Source organism: Lygodium microphyllum, chromosome 27 (genome assembly GCF_053477565.2).
Source record: "Lygodium microphyllum isolate KBCC chromosome 27, Lygodium_microphyllum_v1.1.10, whole genome shotgun sequence".
Lineage (NCBI taxonomy): Eukaryota > Viridiplantae > Streptophyta > Polypodiopsida > Schizaeales > Lygodiaceae > Lygodium > Lygodium microphyllum.
In genome coordinates, this window is record NC_141161.1 from 110,086,848 (window position 1) to 110,107,301 (window position 20,454).

The window sequence follows — 20,454 nt, forward strand, 5'->3', positions numbered from 1 at the left end:
TTGATCAATCATGTTGAAAAAATCACAAAAAATTAGTCATATAATAATTTTATGCTAAACACGCAAAACCCGAGACTGTGGTTGAAGAGAAAATATGTGATTTTTTGGATTCTGGTATGCATATGATGTTCCTATGTGTTGAAACATGCTAAGAAAATCACTTTTTATAAGATTAATCAATCTTAATAAGAAAATCAGTAATTATCAAAAAAATTCTATAAATAAATGGAGAAAAATAAGGAAAATTTGAAAAACATAGATTTTTTACATTTAAAAAATTTTTATATTTGTGAAGGTATCATAGAGAGTTTAGCCTTTTCTCTTTGTTAGAGTGAGTTTTTATCACTTTTAATAAAGAAAAATACACGAAAACCACACCTAAATCTACCAACGCATGCAAAATTTTAAATAATAGAGAGTAGGGGATTGTTGAGTGGATAAAGTACATTGAATTCTCATCTTTTATGATGAATATCATATAGGGTTCGATATTGTTTAAAATTTCAAGGGTCTAGTACCATAAGAAAACTAGCCCTAAGCAAAATGAAGCGCCATCGTATTAGAAGAAAAGCATGAAAAGGATTGTCTTCCCACTTTCACGTTACTGATTTTCAATGAATAAATTTGTTTTGAGCACCATGGTCATACACACTTGCATTGATGCACCATATGGTATCATATCTTGGATGCATAGCACCTATTTGTATGAGAAATGACTTACATTGGGAGTGTGAGGTATCCTAAGCCGTAGTAGGGCTAGATATTTAGTTCCTTCAGGGTTGTTGAGCGAGGTTTATCTATTATCTCCTAGATCATGTAATCAAAAGAGTGGAGTTTGTTTCCACTATGTTCTATGTTCATGCCGCATCTTGGGACCAATCCTTGAGGTGTATGAAGGCCATAGTGGAGCTGCGGTGATCAGGCAAGGGGTGCTCCTTTTATGTGTACTTATGTGTTCTATAACACCAGTACATTTAGGAACTCCCTTTGAGGAGTGGAAAAATAATTATTTATTGGACTACAAAATCGTACAAACGCAAAGTTCTTAGAGGCACTCTGGTTCGCGAGGCTTTGTGTGGGGCAGTTTTTAGGTGAGTAGTAGGGGCTCGCCAACTAGTGCCTTATAGCCAGTAGGGCCCCTTTTAGGTCTCAATAATTTCACTAGCAAGTAATACCATTAGTAGCTGATAGTCCCACGTTGTCATGTAGATTATCATCCACTGTGTGAAACCTTCGATTCTTATAGGAATTGGGCTATCATCATGATGATGGAGCATCATAAAAGAGTGATATTAGTGAATGCATTGGGGACTAATGACAAGCTGCAATATATCTTTGATGCATGCTAATACACAGAGATGGGGAATGAGTGTTTGTTTATGCTTTGGGACAAAGAGAAAGAAGTTGGATGTGAGAGTATACTAAATTAATTTGTGGCCAAGGCATGTTGATTTACTATGTCCTTTGTTTTCCTAGTGTTGGAGCTATAGTAATGGGCTTAAGCCGGTCATGCTACATGAAAAAGAGATAAGATCATGAAGCAATTTAGTGTACAATTACTCATGGTGATATTGGAGGACACTTAGGTAAGCATCGATGCTTTACTAGAGAAATGCTTCTACAATAGAAAGGGAATGTGAATGATAGGTCTACTTTGTGTGGAGATCCATGTTCTTGTGGAGAAAGGAAGGACAAGGGAATGTTGAAAAAGGAGTGGCTAAAAAAAGCTAAACTTGGCCTTAGGGAAGAGCATGCAAGGGAAAAAAGTTGCTTGGCGCATGGAAAAAGAAAGGCTACTATTAGCCTTAGGAGGAAACACACTCAAAAGAAGAATAGATGGGAGATGATGGGAGCTTGCATGAAGGGGGAGATTATCTTTATAGGGAAGCACAAGGTATGGGAAAATAAAGAGAGATATGGGGGCCAATTCTAAAAATCAAAAGTAGCCAAAGGCCTGGGCAGTTGGAGGAAGCTCTAAAGCAAGTGAGAGGACAACACTCTTGGATGAATTGCAAAGAGATACTTGACCTGTTTAAGCAACACAAAGGCCAATGCACTATACTGAGGATTCAAAGAGATCGATAAGGAGGCAATTTGCACTGAGGAGGGGAGCGTAAAGTGTTAACTTTCATCGAAGAATTGATATTAATTTCCAGTGCCATTGAATTTGGAAGCCACATGAGAGAGCAAGAGGAGCAAGGAAGAGGATGGTAGATGTTTTGAGAACCATCCAGCTCCACTTTCCAAGGAAAGCTATAGAGTGTTCATGAGTAACATGCAAACTGTTGGGGGTAAAGGCACCTCTGCCTAGCATTCCATGTATTACTACACTGATAGTATCCACCACTGCACAGTGCAGGTGGTAGACACCCATCATCGTCACTTTATTCTTTATTCTTTTAGTGATAGTTTGAATAAAGGAAGGTCTGGTCACACATTGTGACTGTTGGAATTCCCATTTGTGTCTCTCTCTCTTCTTGCTCTTGCTCTCCGCCATAGCTCACTTCCAAGCAAGCTTTGATCCTTCTACTAGTATCAGAACTTTGGATTAGAGCTTGATCATGGAGCTTGGCCTAGTATTACTTCAGCCCGGATTGAAGACCTAGAGCTTGGAGCTTCAATGCCAGCCATGGCTTCTTTCCCCCAAGGTACAATTTCATCTATTGTCTCTCCTCGGCCCTCATAGGTGTTCCTTGGCTTCATTGGGCACCTTGTATGCCCCCATTTGCCCCCTTATCCTCAGCATAACCAACAGGCCCCAGAGTTATCTCACGTTTTTTTTGTGCCTGTTTTAAAATCTAGCTCAAAATTTCCATTTTTTCTCATATCTCGAGCATTCGGAACCCGATTTAGGCAAGCTAAGAGTCTAACTTGGAATTTTGGCACACTTGGATGTGATGGTAATGTCAGATCTGCTAAATTTTGATCATAACATTTTTTGCAATAGATTTGAGTTGATTTACAGTAAGAAAATGTCATGCTCTTAGCTTATGTGATGCTCTCGAGGCTTGGTATTTGATGCCCAAATACTTTGGAGTGTTTTCCCAATGTTTTGAGATGCTTTGGGACTTGGTTTGAGCTTTTATAGCTCGATTTATGTAGGGATTTATTGATGCACATTGTTTGGACAGCAAGATTTTTATTAGGGAGGATGGCTTAGGCATAATGTTCTTTGTTGACATTCGGTGTCTTGTTGGATGTATTGATGCTTTATCATCATGGTTTATGCCCAGATATGATATTTGAGAGCTATTGAGACTTGATTTGGATGCAGACACGTCGTTGTTGGTTGCGATTTATGCTACGTTGGTTGGCAGGTTATTTTACCTCCAGTTTGGTTATGCCTATTGGTTTCGGGCTATGTCTTTGGGATATGCAATGAAGTATTGACCTTTGGGGTATGATATCGAGCTTGTCTTTGGTTCTGAATCTTCATTTCAGCTTGAGCTTAGCTTTAGAATGCATTTGATGCTTTGTCTTGGATGTACATATGGCATGTATGTTACCTATGTCTGACCGGTCTTGACATGCTTAGCCTATGCCACTACAACATGCTACTTACATTGTTTGGAGCTGATTGCTACTAGTGCCTTCTCTTGGCTTGCATCTAGCTTCCAGGAACTTACTTGGGATATTTCTTGGCTTGCCAGAGCTGTATTTGGGATACAGTTGATGTCTATGGATGCTCTAATTGGAGGCTACAGATCCTATATGCTCATGATGTCTTATTGATGTCTGGTCTTGGATCTTTTGTCACTAATGTTCTCATATCTTCTTCTTGATCTTCTTGGCTTGATCCATATGGCTTTTGTGCTAGTGGGAGCATCGTTGGATGTTTGATAGACATTGAGCAGGTGGTTTATGCTATTGAGCTTTGAATCTTTTGAGATTGGGATCTTCTTCACTTGGATGTTGCATGGTTGATATGCCATGGTTTGGATACATGCAGTTGGGCTGATTTGGGCTTTGCACTCCCTGAGCATACACCTCTTTGTGTTGGGTCTTTCCAGTGTTGTGTACACTTTTTCCTATTACACAGGGGGTGTGCTGACTTACATATGGATGATTTTGTGTACAGTTTGCTCTCATTGTACATGGCTATAATTTATTACAACAAGCACTTATGTATGGAATGATGTGGAACTTTCATGCTGAATCATCCTGATTTTATGTACTTTTGATGGCACTTGGTAGACATCATCATTAGCTATCAGTTCATGGTCATTTTGCCTTGGTTTTGGTGGTATTTTGACTATTTATAGTAGAAAATAACAAGTAGTTTTGAACTATGTGCACTGTTTTGGACTGCATTATGGGTTCTTCTTCCACTGATAGTGCTATCTTCAATATCACTAAGCTTGATGGTACGAATTGTGCCTATTGGAAGAGCCAAGTTTGGTAGGTATTAGTGCAAAAATCACAGATAAAGCCACTAAGGATGCATGGAAAGTAGCCTAAAACTATGATTGATGACGAATGGGATGAGCTTGATGAGTTATGTAAGTCCACCCTCATCTTGTCTCTCACTGAACATGTGTATTACAATGTGATTGAGGAAGCACAGAGTGCTTGGCAGCTTTGGGATAGGATAAAAAATCTCTATGACGAGAAAAGTCCAGCAAGTCAGATGTACTGGTTGAAGAAACTTATGGACTTGCGCATGAAGGAGAATATGAGGATGTCTTCTCACTTGAGCCAATTCCATGCTATTCTCAAGAACTTAACTTTGCAAGATATTACCTTTAATGATAATGTCACTTCATTGTTTTTTCTTGGGAATCTAAGTGAGTCACAGGATGTATTCCGCACTACCTTATGTTGTCCTGCTACTATTTTGAACTTCCCTGATGTAGAGAGTGCTCTTCTGTAAGAAGAGATCAACCGTAAGAACTTGGATGCCTCTCGTGTGTCGCATGCTTTGATTGTTAGAGGCAAAGATGGTAAGTGCAAGAATGACCATGGGAATGGCCATGGTAGAGACTCGTAGAAGTCTAGGTCGAAATTGCTTGGTAAGTCGCGCAGCAAGTCTCCGGGAGAAATGCTAATGTGACATGTCATCATTGTGGAAAAAATGGACATATACGCCCATAGTGTCATGAGTTGCGCAATGAGAAGCACAAAGAGAAGGGGAAAGACAAAGTACATGAAAAGTCCTCTGATCCTAGCATTATGCCTGCGAAATCCAATGTGAAAATTGAGGAGATAAATGTCATGCAAACTGATGACTACGATGAGTACTTGGGGGTTCACTATATATATATCCTCTATATAACGTGTGTTCATGGCCTATTTAGAAATATCCGAATCTGTGAAATTTTCTTGAATAAAACCCAACCCTTTTCTATTCAATCTGTAAGTAACCCCTTTATATGACACCCTTCTGTATGTAAAAAATGTATAAAAATGGTGTTTTAAAAACCCCTTATTTTGAATTCATGTTATATATACATATATTCACGAGTGACCCCCCCTCCCCCCCGAGGATGAGTAGTACATACTTCCAGCTAGTTCTTGTGATGCTATGTCATTGATCGGTGTTCACTCTATGTATGCGCTGTGGTGGCTTTTGGATTTTGGTGCTTCATTGCATGTTACACCATACTGTGAGTGGTTCCACTCCTACCGCATTGTCTCTGGTTCAGTTGGCTTGGGTGATGATAGTTCACTTGCTATTGTTAGCATTGGGGATGTACGGTTGCAGTTCTCTACTAGCAGTACTTTTCTGTTACAGGATATACATAATGTAACTGTGCTTACACGCAGTCTTATGTCTGCAGCAGGGCAGCTTGATGATGTTGGGTTTCATGTTTCATTTGGGGATTCTGCCTAGAAGATCACTTGTGGCAGACTTGTGCTTGCTAGAGGTACCAAAGTTGGCAGCCTCTATCCTTTTGTAGTTGATGGGTCCTCTGTTGACCATATTTTGTCACTAGGTTCCATCCCACATGTATCTCTTTGGCATGCCTGCTTGGGCCATATATCCTTTAAGAAAATGAAAATGCTTTTTGGTTTGCAATACTTACCGCCCCTTGACTACGCATGTTTTGATTCATGTGAGAATTTTCTTTATGGCAAACAGACTAGGAATACACATAAAAAGTCTGGTACGACACGCATGAGTGAGCCCCTCATTGGTACATTAGATGTCTGTGGGCCCATGCCCTGTCAGTCTATGGATGATGCAAAGTATTTTGTGACGTTCATTGATAACTTTTCATGTAAAGTCTCGGCTTACCCCATTAAGCTTAGGTCTAGTGTCTTGGATGTATTTTAGAGATAGCTTGCATTTGTTGAAAACGAGACTGAGCATAGGCTGAAATGCCTTAGGACTCACAATGGGGGAGAATATGTGTCACGTGCTTTTGAGCAACTATGTGACAAGAGGAGTATTAAGCATCAATTGACTGCCGCCTATACCCCACCCTAGAATGGTTTGGCTAAGTGGATGAATAGAACCATCCGAGAGCGTGTATGCAGTATGCATAGCCATGCAGACTTACCACAGAGCTTGTGGGCTAAGGCAGTCGTGTAACGTATCCCCTAGTATCATCCAAGACACGTCTTAGTAGTCCATCGGAAAGGGTGTCTAGAAAGCTCCGCCCGACACTCCCGTGGAATGTTACGGGTTTTACGATCTAGGTCTTTCCGCGTCTGCCACGTAGCAGAAGTATCCTGGCCGTTCCCACTTAGGATCGACCAGAATTAGGGTTTTCCTGATGGGTCATCAGCTAAAAGCAACTAGCGTCAGACCCGAGCGAACTACTTTACACAGAACACCAGGTCCGAAGCGGATTCACGCTGCACTTGGTTCAAGGAGAATGGGAAACGAGAGGGATGCAAAGCTCAACCTCTCTGCCATAAGGCATAGTCCCATTCCATTCCCCTAAAACAGCGTAAATCGGGTAAGATGTAACTCTAGGTCATCATTCTCGTTATTCTTTTTTATGATGATTTCATTCCGTTGTTCTTCGAGATTTTTGAGAAAAGTTCCCGGCTAACCGGGACCACCCAACCGTAGGACGGGCCCATGGCCCATCCTCTGCACTTTCCTCGGTTTTTTTTAGTTATGTAATTATCTAACACATTAATTTGACATCTAACAATCAGCTTCTTTAATTAACCTTGTTAAGCACTGGTTCCTTCACGTAATCTTATCACGTGACATAGAAAAACAACATCAAGCAAGTTCTTTTAACATTTCATCATTTTATCTTTGAAATATAAGGAGTTCCGCTCGTAGGATTTTTCATAATCTGCCCGAAGGCTAACTAGTAATCTCCAGGGATCACTATTCCAAGCTTCCGCCTATCAAATAGTATGCGGGCCTCGAGATCCAATCCCGAGTCACGTTAGCCTCTTGTGCAGGACCCGGAAGGCGAGGGATTTACGGTCAGAGCCCCCCTGGCACCCAAGCGTCCTCCTGCTCCAAGTAGAACTCAACGGAGAGACCTCTCGCAGCGGGTTCGGTCCACGTTCCCGGCGCGGTCAACAACCCCCTTGGTTAGGGTCAGGCAGGCAGTCGGGGGTAACTGAAGCTGCCTCTCCCTTCAGGCCTTTAACCTGAAGTATAGGTACTTATTTAATTTGTAATTCATAATTCAAACATAGCCCTAAAATCTCTAGCAAGCACAAACATTTCCATTAATCAACCCAGTTGTATGGCAAACTGCTAAGGAAGTGTTTTTTCCTTTTTGAGTGTATCAGCACCCGTTCCCAAGGTGTCTTGTAACTTGGCAAGATCTCTTACATTCCGGTGTAGGGCATACCCAACTTGGTTAACCCTAAGGTACCTTAGATATGCTAGTTTCTGGTTTACAACTTTCCTTATTTAGAAGGATATCCAAAAATACGTCTTTTTGCAAGATAACTTGCGTAAGGATCTGCCGTCCTTGATGAGGGTTTTTCCCTTTTCTCCTTGTGAATTAATCACAAAATGATTTCATACATGTTGCGCAAGTCCTGCGATGGAATAATCTGTTTAGATTCTTTAAGCTGACATATGTCAGGCCTAGGGTTTCTTCATTTAAGAACCTTAGGGACAAACCCTAGTTTCTTATCTTTATGAATTTATTGTCCCTACGGTAAGGAAAGTAGTCAAGTGTTTAGGGTATGAATGTTTCTATGTCTAGATTGGTTTAGTTATCTTTTGGAAGGTAATATTAATCGTCTTGTCATGGTTTTACTATCCTTGTGACAATTTACTTTCCCAATCAATACAGTTTAATTTGGCATATAGCATAATGCCAAGGTGATACAATGAGCGACAATACTTCTTGGAACAAAAAGGCCTAGCTGTGAAATTGGTGTATACACACTTTATTAGCCCCAAGTCCTCAAAGAGCAAGGGAAAAATGTTAGTAGAGTGTCATCCAGCAATCCCCCATTACATTTTCTTTCCAAATGAGTTCGTATATCTAATTTTTATACTTGTTAATTCCTAACATTTAACTTCCGTTTTCTTTAAAGATGAACTCATGCCAAATAACAACAATTTCCTGGCTAAGATGTGCAACTAGCAAAGATAACTCCCTAGTAATTTGAGCATCGAAAGAAACCTTTCTTGAATTTAGCTATTTACCATGAATCATTGTGAAAGGAATAAGACTAATGGTGCAAGATATAATTTCTACACTTTAGGAATATATTACTATAGTAAATGGTTAATCTTGCTTGTAATTTTATAATGCTTGATGCAACTTGAAGAAAGCTAAGTTGTATACATTGTCATTCATAAGCTAACTCCTTCGTTAAAAATAACTCGAACAAATATATCCTACCCTTAACAATTTTTATTTGCATGATCGACCTAAAACCGAATTAACACCAAGAAGAAAAAACCTGGCTTTGAGGTGAGATATCCACATGGATACCGGGAGATGACCCTCTCGCAGCTACACCTTGGACTTTCTTTGGCGGCATCGTAGTTCGAATGTGAGATAGCCTTTTCCTTTTTCTTCTTGGAATTCCACCGTCTTCTCCTTCCTTTTCTTTTACCTTTTTCCCACTCTTCCTCCTTCACTCCCTCTTTTCACTCCCTCTACTTCCCTCCCTATCTTTTATCTCACGGCTATTTCTCCCTTACGGGATACCATACGAGGCCATGATGATGAATTGGATTTTTAGGACATGGGAGTGTGTGGACACCGGCTTGTTTGATAAAACTAAGAACACAAAGCTCAACTAAGAGAGCATTTGCACAAAAAGATCTAAAAAGTGAATGAAGGAATTAATGCAAGAGAATGAAAGTCTGCAAGGTAGCCTAAGGACAAAGTAGGCCTATGGGTGTGACTTGAGTAGTCTAAAGAGCTAAGGGGGGGAAAGAAACAAGGGCTTAGGGGGAATTAAGACTAGGAGGGGAAACAATGGGGCTTAGGGGGGAATTTAAACCCGGGAAGGGGGGGAAACAAGGGGGTTTATGGGGATTAAAACCAGGGGGGGAAAAAACAAAAGGGGGTTTTAAAAAAAACATAAGGGGGGGGAAAGGGGGCTTAAAGAGCCCCCCCTTAGAAGCTTCCAAGAAGCTTCTTGGAAGCTTCTGAATGCACGTGGCGTGACGGCTCTTTGTGGACTGGTTGATGACGATAGTGGCAATCTCAGGATGTAGGTGGCGCAACCTTCCGTCCTCCTCCCTCAGCTCGGTGATATGGCGGCACGGCAGGGTTGTCTCCTTCGGCCTTTTCTCACACGGCTCCGCCTTTCTTCTCTAGTGGCCCCCCTCGATTAAATAATGGAGAGGAGGGGGATCTTCCCTCCTTGCGTGTAGGCATGCATGTCCTCCCTCCCTCCAAAGGCTCCACCAAGGAGCTTAGTAGCTCCTTCTATTCCCCTCCCCCTCCAGCTCGCCAGTCGGCTGGAGGGATAAGGGGGGGAATAAAAAAATTTCCATTAACTAATTCATTTTTTATTAACGCGGGATATTACATTCTCTCCCCCTTGGAGGAATCGAGATGTCCTAATCTCGAGATAAACTGGGGATATTGATGGTTGAGAGAGCTTTCATCTATCCAAGTGGCATCCTCTTCGAGATAATCTTTCCACTGGACAAGGCATTCTTTCAAGGTTCTAGATCTTAACTGTCTTTCCCTAACATCTAAGATCCTTTCTGGCCTTAGTTCAAGGACTCCTTGACTAGGCATTACAATTTGTTGGTCATCAAGTACATGATTAGGATTGGGTATATTTTTTTTTAATAGGCTGATATGGAATACATTGTGAACCTTTAGGTTCTCAGGGAGTTGCAATCTATAAGCATTGGGTCCTAGGCATTTGAGGATTTTATACGGCCCACAATACCTTGGACTTAGCTTCTTGCATTCTCCTAGGGATAGAGAACTCTTTTTAGGGCGTACCTAAATGAAGACCATGTCTCCTTCTTCGAAGACTCTTTCTTGACGTTTCAAATCTGCATATGCCTTTTGTCTATCCTTGGTTGCTTGTATGTCTTGTCTTATTGACCTTATTTGATCATCCATGTCCTCCAACATTTGTCTTGAAGCTTCAACTCTTAGGGTTGGATCAGAAAAGTTTAGGGGACTTCGACAATCATGACCATACAATGCCTGGAAAGGGGTCATTTGAATGCTCTGCTGGTAAGAAGCATTGTAGGCAAATTCAATCAAAGGCAAGTATTGAATCCACCTCTTAGGTTCTCGACAGCAGTATGCCCTAAGCATATCCTCGATGACTTGATTTACTCGCTCTGTTTGGCCATCTGTTTGGGGATGGTAGGCAGTGCTAAAGCAGAGTTGAGTCCCAATAGCTTCAAAGATAGCTCTCCAGAAGTGTGATGTGAAGAGAGAATCTCGATCGCTAATGATTCTTCTAGGTAACCCATGTAGCTTGAATATCTCCTTGATAAACAATCTTGCAATGTCGGAGCCTTTATAGTTTGTCTTTACTGGAATCAGGTGTGCAACCTTGGTAAGCATGTCAACCACAACCATAATGGAATTGTATCCTCCTTGGACTTGGGGTAAGCCCACAACAAAATCCATACTGATGAATTCCCATTTCATTTGGGGAATGTCAAGCGGTTGCAGTTTCCCTGGCATCATGACATGTTCGGCTTTGATACGTTGGCAAGACAAACATTCAATGACATGCTTGAGAATGTCACCTTTAAGCCTCTCCCAATGGTAGCTCTTTCTAATTGCATTAAGAGTTTTTGCATAGCCAGGATGTCCTGCGAAAGGAGAATCATGAGCTTCCCATAATATATTCTGCTTAACTGGCTTGTTGGTATACACAGCCTTGTTCTGTAGTAGACAAGTCCATTATCAATGGAAAATTCCTGATACTTAGCTTGCAACTTCTGATTCTGCTCCTTAGTAGATATTTCCTTTATCATTGTTTGGTAGGCCAAATCATGGTATGCTTCCTCTCTAGTTAGTTCAAGTATAGGGTTGTTTGGCATAGATACCTTTGTAGCCAGAGATCTGGCCGTTGATGGATTCTGCAAGATTAGGGAATTTAGGAATGCCTTGCGATTGAGTGCATTGGCAACTACATTCTCTTTTCCTGGTCGGTACTTGATTTCAAAATCATATTCCTCCAATACTTCAATCCACCGACGTTGCCTCATGTTGAGCTCGTTCTGGGTAAAAATCCATTTGAGACTCTTATGATCGGTTACTAGAGTAAACTTGTTACCCAACAGGTAGTGTCTCCAAAGCTTTAGAGCATGGATGACAGCTAGTAATTCCAGATCATGCGTGGCATAATTCTTTTCATGACTCTTCAATTTCCTTGAAGAGCATGCTACTGGATGACCTTCCTGCATAAGTACACACCCCAAGGCAAGAATGCTAGCATTAGTTACTACCTCGAACTCCTTATTGAGGTCAAGAAGTTTTAGAATAGGTGCTGATATCAAACTTTGCTTCAATTTGTCGAAGCTATTTTGTTCGGAAGTTAACCATGTAATGGAAGTCTGCTTCTTTAGTAAGTCCGTAAGAGGTGCTGCAATCAAAGCATAGTTTTTGATGAAGACCCTATACCATCCTGTCAATCCAAGAAAGCTACGTATCTCTTTGATGGATACTGGTATTGGCCATTCAAGCACATCTTTGACCTTGGCTGGATCTACTGATATTCCTTCTGATGATACTATGAATCCCAGATATTCAATCTGACGCTTGAAGAATGCACACTTCTTCATTTTTGCATATAGCTTATGAGACCTCATTGTCTCAAGGACAATACGAAGTTGAGGTTCATGATCTTCTTCATGTTTAGAATAGACTAAAGTGTCATCGAAGAAGACAAGCACGAAATCATCAAGATATGGTCCAAAAATATCCTGCATTAATCTATTGAAGGTGGCAGGTGCATTTGTAAGCCTGAATGACATAACCAAGAACTCAAAGTGCCCATATCTTGTATTGAAGGCCGTTTTTGGAATATCTTCTTCCTTGATCCTTATCTGATAGTAACCTGACCTAAGATCAATCTTGGAGAAGATATTTGCACCTTGAAGACGATCAAGAAGCTCATCTATTCTAGGAATAGGATACTTGTTCTTGACTGTTGATTGATTCAACCCTCGGTAATCAATACATAGTCGAAGTGTCCCATCTTTCTTTTTCTGGAATAGTACTGGAGCTCCCCACGGTGAGTTGCTAGGCTGGATGTAACCCTGATCCAACAGTTGCTTGAGCTGTTCCTTCAACTCAATTGCTTCAGGTATGGACATTCTATAAGGTCTCTTTGCAATTGGTGCAGCTCCAGGCACTAGCCTAATTTCATGATCTACTTCTCTTGGAGGTGGAAGTTCAATCAATTCCTCAGGGAATACGTCAGCGTATTCCTTTAGCCAAAAAGGTCCCTCATGAGACTCTTGCTTTTGATCTAACTTGTTGAGTTTGATCAGGTAAACAGGTAATCCTTTTCTGACTCCTTTTATGATCTGAGATACTTTGGCTAATTGGATTCTTGGCACTCCTGCCTCACCTTGAGTTGTGACAAATTCCCTTTCAGAGTTTCGAAAGGAAACTTGACCCTTTCCACAGTGGATGTGGGCGTCATTAGGCTTAAGCCAATCCATCCCGAGTAGACACTCATGGATACCTAAATTCATGACTCTGAATTTAACTGAGGTTTCCTTTCCTCCCAGAAAGAATTCCACCTTAGCAGTTTGCCTGGTACAAGTTACCTCACGATCGTTTGCCAATTCCACAAGCAGGGTAGGTGCTTCTACTGTGGCTATTCCTAATCTTTTTGCACATGCTGGTGAGATAAAGGAATGTGTACTGCCACAATCAATCAAGGTTTTGAAACCTTTACCTTGATAGTCCGACGGTGTCTGAATCACCGAGAACTGGCGATTCGGCCCTTTCTTGTGTAAAGCGGCATGAACTGTCGCTCTTTTGAATTCAGTTTCCATAGTCGGATCTTCCTCTTCTTCTTCTTCTTCGCATCTTTGCCTATTGGCAATACAAGCGGTCCTTCCTCTTCCACGGGTGGCGGCTCCTTGACCGCAACCTGTACCTTGGAAGGGCGTTTGACGATGTCCTCCGCTGAGCTTGGGACATTACCTCTTGAAGTGACCGGGTTCGTTGCAGTGGAAACATCGGAGGTTTCGGCCATTACTTTGAGTAGGAACAAAGTTGTTGACATTATTTGTCCTTGCTTTCTTCCTTTGTCCTGAATTGTGACCTTGAGCTCTCTTCATTTGAGGTCTGAATGCTCCTCTGTTCGGGTCACTATAGGACCAAGTTTTATTACCCCTTGGTCTAGCTTGCACTTCATGAATTATAGGTGCTGCTTAAATGAGTGCATCCTGAAAATCTGATGGACGCATAGATTCGAGACGGGTATTTACGGGTGGATTTAAGCTTGCGCAAAATTTGAACACCTGCTGCGTCATGTCCATCTGTGGCGCAAGACGAATTTAGAGTAGTATGCGTTCAGAGTGAGTCCTAGCTGTTTTAGCTCGTAGAACTCATTCATTTTCTGCGTACGATATGCAGGTGGCAAATATTTCCCCTGCACGGCTTTCTTTAACTTCTCCCAGGTAACGGACCCCTCTGAAGTCCCTTGATCCCTGCACCATTGTTTCCACCAAAGTCTGGCTTCGCCAGCGAGTTTTAACTTGGCGAGCATGGCTTGATTGGTAGGTGCAGTACCAGCTGCTTCAAAGTAATCCTCCATAGATTCAATCCAAATTTTAGCATCAGACTGGACGAATCTGCCTCTTCCATCAAACTCGGGTGGCTTTATCTGCTTGAGGAGGAACTTCTTCTCCTGGGTCACAGCAGTACTTGATGTAGGGGGTGAATTTGGAACCTGTACCTGGGGTTGTGCCTGGATAAAAGTTTTCTTAACGTTATTATATGATAATTGACGTTAGCTTATCTTTAGTTTAGCTATCTCATAAATAATGAAGCTACTTAACTTTTTAATAACTCTGATACACAGCCAGATATTAATAAAAGAAATCTTTATTTATATTTACATGGGCGTAGCCTTATACGTCTTGTGTGATGATAATCCAATCATTACATTCAGTTTGGGGAGAACAACGTTGTATTGCATTTGTCTACAGGAACTGTGTAATAGTAGGGTTTTGGGTCATGGATCTTTATGAATCGATAATTCATTGGAAGTTCAGGATACCCTTTTCGTTGGAATCCATACTTCTCATGGCGGCCCAACACTTTAATCCTATCGGCTGGGATTACACGGGTTACTTCCTCATATAGATATGAGTTCATTTCAACCCTCCGACCTTGAATATGTAAAGTTGAATTTACGTGAGCTTCCACAAAAATGAACAGCTTCACGACTTTCAAGTCTTCCAACCACTTGATCCTCTTTAGGTTGGTCTGTAGATAAGCAAACCGGTGGGCGGCTATGTAGTAGATTCCTGCCCTGTCCATCTTCGTTCTATGTATAAAGGTGATGGATTATAAATCTGCTCTAGGATGTTCATCATCCTAATTCTTTGTCTATAAAGTGGAGAATGTGTTGCATTCATAAACATGACCCGAAACACCAAAAACTTCTTCCACGCTTCATAGTTCTGCAAGATAGCATTGAAGATGAGGAAATGTTTGGACAGTAACAATTTCTTTACTTCATTTTATTGAGATCTCATAAAAACAATTCTGTTGTTGGTCGGCTCTAATGCCAACTGTAACGTGTCCCCTAGTATCATCCAAGACACGTCTTAGCAGTCCATCGGAAAGGGTGTCTAGAAAGCTCCGCTCGGCACTCCTGTGGAATGTTACGGGTTTTACGATCTAGGTCTTTCCGCGTCTACCACGTAGCAGAAGTATCCTGGCCGTTCCCACTTAGGATCGACTGGAATTAGGGTTTTCCTGATGGGTCATCAGCTAACAGCAACTAGCGTCAGACCTGAGTGAACTACTTTACGCAGAACGCCAGGTTCGAAGCGGATTCACGCTACACTTGGTTCAAAGAGAATGGGAAACGAGAGGGATGCAAAGCTCAACCTCTCTGCCATAAGGCATAGTCCCATTCCGTTCCCCTAAAACAGCGTAAATCGGGTAAGACGTAACTCTAGGTGATCGTTCTCGTTATTCTTTTTGATGATGATTTCATTCCGCTGTTCTTCGAGATTTTTGAGAAAAGTTCCCGGCTAACCGGGACCACCCAACCGTAGGATGGGCCCATGGCCCATCCTCCGCAATTTCCTCGGTTTGTTTTAGTTATGTAATTATCTAACACATTAATTTGACATCTAACAATCAGCTTCTTTAATTAACCTTATTAAGCACTGGTTCCTTCACGTAATCTTATCACGTGACATAGAAAAACAATATCAAGCAAGTTCTTTTAACATTTCATCATTTTATCTTTGAAATACAAGGAGTTCCACCCGTAGGCTTTTCCATAATCTGCCCGAAGGCTAACCAGTAATCTCCAGGGATCACTATTCCAAGCTTCCGCCCGTCAACTAGTATGCGGGCCTCGAGATCCAATCCCGAGTCACGTTAGCCTCTTGTGCAGGACCTGGAAGGCGAGGGATTTACGGCCAGAGCCCCCCCTAGCACCCAAGCGTCCTCCTGCTCCAAGTAGAACTCAACGGAGAGACCTCTCGCGGCGGGTTTGGTCCACGTTCCCGGCACGGTCAACAACCCCCTTGGTTAGGGTCAAGCAGGCAGTCGGGGGTAACTGAAGCTGCCTCTCCCTTCAGGCCTTTAACCTGAAGTATAGGTACTTATTTAATTTGTAATTCATAATTCAAACATAGCCCTAAATCCTCTAGCAAGCACAAACATTTCCATTAATCAACCCAGTTGTATGGCAAACTGCTAAGGAAGTGTTTTTTCCTTTTTGAGTGTATCAGCACTCGTTCCCAAGGTGTCTTGTAACTTGGCAAGATCTCTTACATTCCGGTGTAGGGCATACCCAACTTGGTTAACCCTAAGGTACCTTAGATATGCTAGTTTCTAGTTTACAACTTTCCTAATTTAGAAGGATATCCAAAAATACGTCTTTTTGCAAGATAACTTGCGTAAGGATCTACCGTCCTTGATGAGGGTTTTTCCCTTTTCTCCTTGTGAATTAATCACAAAATGATTTCATACATGTTGCGCAAGTCCTGCGATGGAATAATCTGTTTAGATTCTTTAAGCTGACATATGTCAGGCCTAGGGTTTCTTCATTTAAGAACCTTAGGGACAAGCCCTAGTTTCTTATCTTTATGAATTTATTGTCCCTACGGTAAGGAAAGTAGTCAAGTGTTTAGGGTATGAATGTTTCTATGTTTAGATTGGTTCAGTTATCTTTTGGAAGGTAATATTAATCGTCTTGTCACGGTTTTACTATCCTTGTAACAATTTACTTTCCCAATCAATACAGTTTAATTTGGCATATAGCATAATGCCAAGGTGATACAATGAGCGTTAATACTTCTTGGAACAAAAAGGCCTAGCTGTGAAATTGGTGTATACACACTTTATTAGTCCCAAGTCCTCAAAGAGCAAGGGAAAAATGTTAGTAGAGTGTCATCCAGCAATCCCCCATTACATTTTCTTTCCAAATGAGTTCGTATATCAAATTTTTAGACTTGTTAATTCCTAACATTTAACTTCCATTTTCTTTAAAGATGAACTCATGCCAAATAACAACAATTTCCTGGCTAAGATGTGCAACTAGCAAAGATAACTCCCTAGTAATTTGAGCATCGAAAGAAACCCCGAGCCTTACACTCATGCTACCTTTTCCTTTATTTTAAACTAACGTCCTATAGCCATGATGCAACACATAAATCAGATTTCAGATTGTACTTTGATGCTCAAACTCTCCTCTCACCCTACCGTTTAATGTTTTGCAATCGTTGATAGGTGTCAAAGTCATTTTATGTGTATTTCTTTGTAGAGAAAGCGATAAATACGAACAAAAACATAGAAATGAGGGTAAACCGAGGCTAACCTCGTGCTCTACCTTCATTATACATTGTACAAACACTTATGTGATTTTCTGGAATTTTCTTTTTATTGTTTCCTAATTTTCTCCCATTTAAACCCCATTTTTAACCTTTTTTTGTATTTTTCCTCTATTATTTTTAATAAAAATGACTAAAAATTGAAATTGATTGTGGATTGTGGCCCTTAGATTCTTTGATAGCAAAAGTTCAGGTTTTATTGATGTTATATCTCATGTTTCCCCTTTATTTTGCAAAAAGATTCCATTTTGCCTCTTAAACGTGTGTTTTACGGGTTTTATACCATTAATTTCAGTCATAACACTTATAATTTTCTGATTTTCTGAGCATAAACTGATCAAACTCATAGCAAAAAACAACATAATGAATATTTAACCCATGGGAACAATATTTCATCACCCAAATAGCATAAAAACTCATTTTTTCTTCATAAAAATTGAATTACCGCTTAGGCTTTGTGTCTCACGATCTCGGTTTTGCTATGGGACTGCGTGTCAACCCTCATTCAATGTCCAGTATCTTCAAAATCAGCACTCTTCATGTCTTCATCCATCCGGAAGCAATCCGGTCTTATCCGGACAAGCTTTTCTCCATCATTCTTCATTGTCTTCTTCCACACAAGAACAACCCCTTAAGGGAGAGAGAGGGAGGAGAGAGAAAGACTAGAATCAGAGATTTCCAACAAGGCCACCATTTGACGGGCGAGAGGCGACAATAGACTCAGCATCTAGAGGGGATTCACTGCCAATGATCACTTGGGTAGGTTGCATTGAGGCTGGAGATTGCATCATCAAGCATTGAGCGCATTTTTCGGGCGCATACAGGTGCCATCTTCCCACGTTTTTTCATGCCTCCTCTTGCCCACAATTTTTTGCTACACTAAAATGCTACATGTCCCCCCCCAAAGGTCATGACCACTTGACCAAAGTTTGGTCCACCTTTTCAAATCTTGCCCGGTTCCTTGGCTCCTTCCCCGTCCGGTGTCCGAATTGAGCTCTGAAAAATCTTGGGCATCTGGCTTGACATCCTGCATTGGCCGGTAACTCTTGAAAACCCTCACCGCAATCTGAAAAATGATCAAAAATCAACAAGTGTTGCTCGGGTGCCTTTAAAGTACTTTGACGCTTAAAATCGTCCTAGGTCGAGCCGCCACCTTCGACGTTGAATATTTTTCCCTTGATATTCATAATTTTTAGCTATTTTTAAGCACTTCTCAGCATCAAAATTCCGCTCTCATTGGCGCCCACAAGATAGGGCGACTCAGCCTGTCGAATCCCACAGTAAATTTGCACAAAACAACCAAAGAAAGCATCAAGCTGATACAAAATAGACATATACTAAAACACAGCACAATGCTCACCCTACCCCCTGACAGCACCAAGGCATGACATCCACAAGGAGTAGGCCTAGCATAATCTGATAGAAGGTCCGAAGCTAGTCACTAATCAACTGCTCCAACACGGCCAAACTAAAAAGAAATATCAAAGAGGTTTCCCTAAGTGGTGGTCTGAACTACCTACCTAACTAAGGACAACACAACCAGGAGCTCTTACTAGGCGAGGACTCCTATAGCCTGATCAAGAAGTATTTTCTTGTAACACATTTCTTCTTTTAGGATTTTTATTTTATTGACATACTCAGGCATGTAAAAAGGAGGGAGCTGAGCGTAGTGACCCAAGGAGAACAGGGCATCGGCCTCAGGTCCTGTCTCGGTATCCAAGAACCTACCAAGTCCTCGCAAGGCGACACTTAATCCTTTTTTGATGCCCACTTTTATCTTTGCTCCAACCTTCCTTAGTTTCTTCTTTTCTAGCAAGAAGCCACCCCTAGGAAGACAAGGCATCGGCCCGGGGTCTGACTCGTCCCCAGAAACCTACCAAGCCTTCGCAAGGCGATGATCAACTGCTTATAAATTTTCCTTTCTTTTCTTTTCTTTGATAGGGGTTAGAACCCCTTTTTACACACCTTTGTATTTTCTTTAAGTTATTCAAAATTTCTCTTTCCTTATCATTATGTTCTTCTGGTAGGCTTCTCTAATTGCCTCACAACTAACAAGAACTCCTGAAATGGCTGCCTAGCAGGCTAGTAGAACAAGGTCACTAGGACCCCCTTCTAAAACAGGTCTTTTGATGCTTGACAATGTCTTTACAGGAGGCAACGACTACTCAAACCTCCCTCATACATACTGAACCTAAACTTGGGACTTCATGCCTTGGATGCCGGTCCCCCACAAGAAACAAAAAACCCCCTAACAAGTACACAAACACATATATCATAAAACCTACAGTACTCATAAAGGAAAGATATCACCTGGATAGGGCCATGAGAAGCTTCTGTGCAACAAAAGGCTCCTTCCAAGCTCTTCTTCAAACCTGTCTAGCACAAGACTAAAACAAGAAACCATTAACCGCACTTGCACTAAACAGATAACTGGCCCTCTTGGCCTAATGAAATAAAACAGTCAAAACCTCGCAAAACGGGCCCTCTTGGCCTAATGAAATAAAGCAAAATAGCACCTACACATCCCTCCCTGAAATTGTACAGTTATACAATAATAAGCTCCTTTCCAAGGAGGGAAAACAGGCTCATAGCCCTAAACTAAATGCATAAGGTTATGACCCATCCCTCCTGCATAGATAGCAAGAGGCGTACACATAACATGTTGAAAAATTAACCTATGGGTCCAGGATAATAACGGTAGATTGGTCTTGACTACTCTTTGCATCACCCATATCAACCATCGTCTGCCATATATCGCATGCTCTGATAACATTCCCCACAAGCGACCGGGTCCTGTTTCATCATTGATAACAATATCCAGACTAGGACCACAATTAAAGAAGAGGTCTTCCTCATAAGCAAGATTTGCCAATGAATCTGCAAACTGATTCCAATAACATGGAATCAGCTGAAAAGACACTCTCTCAAACTTTTCAAGTAGGGTCATAGCAGTCCGATGATACATACAAAGAATGGGATTCCGCACTGTGTATGTCCCATCTAGCTGATTCAGGATCAACTGGGAATCCCCTTTTACTAACAAT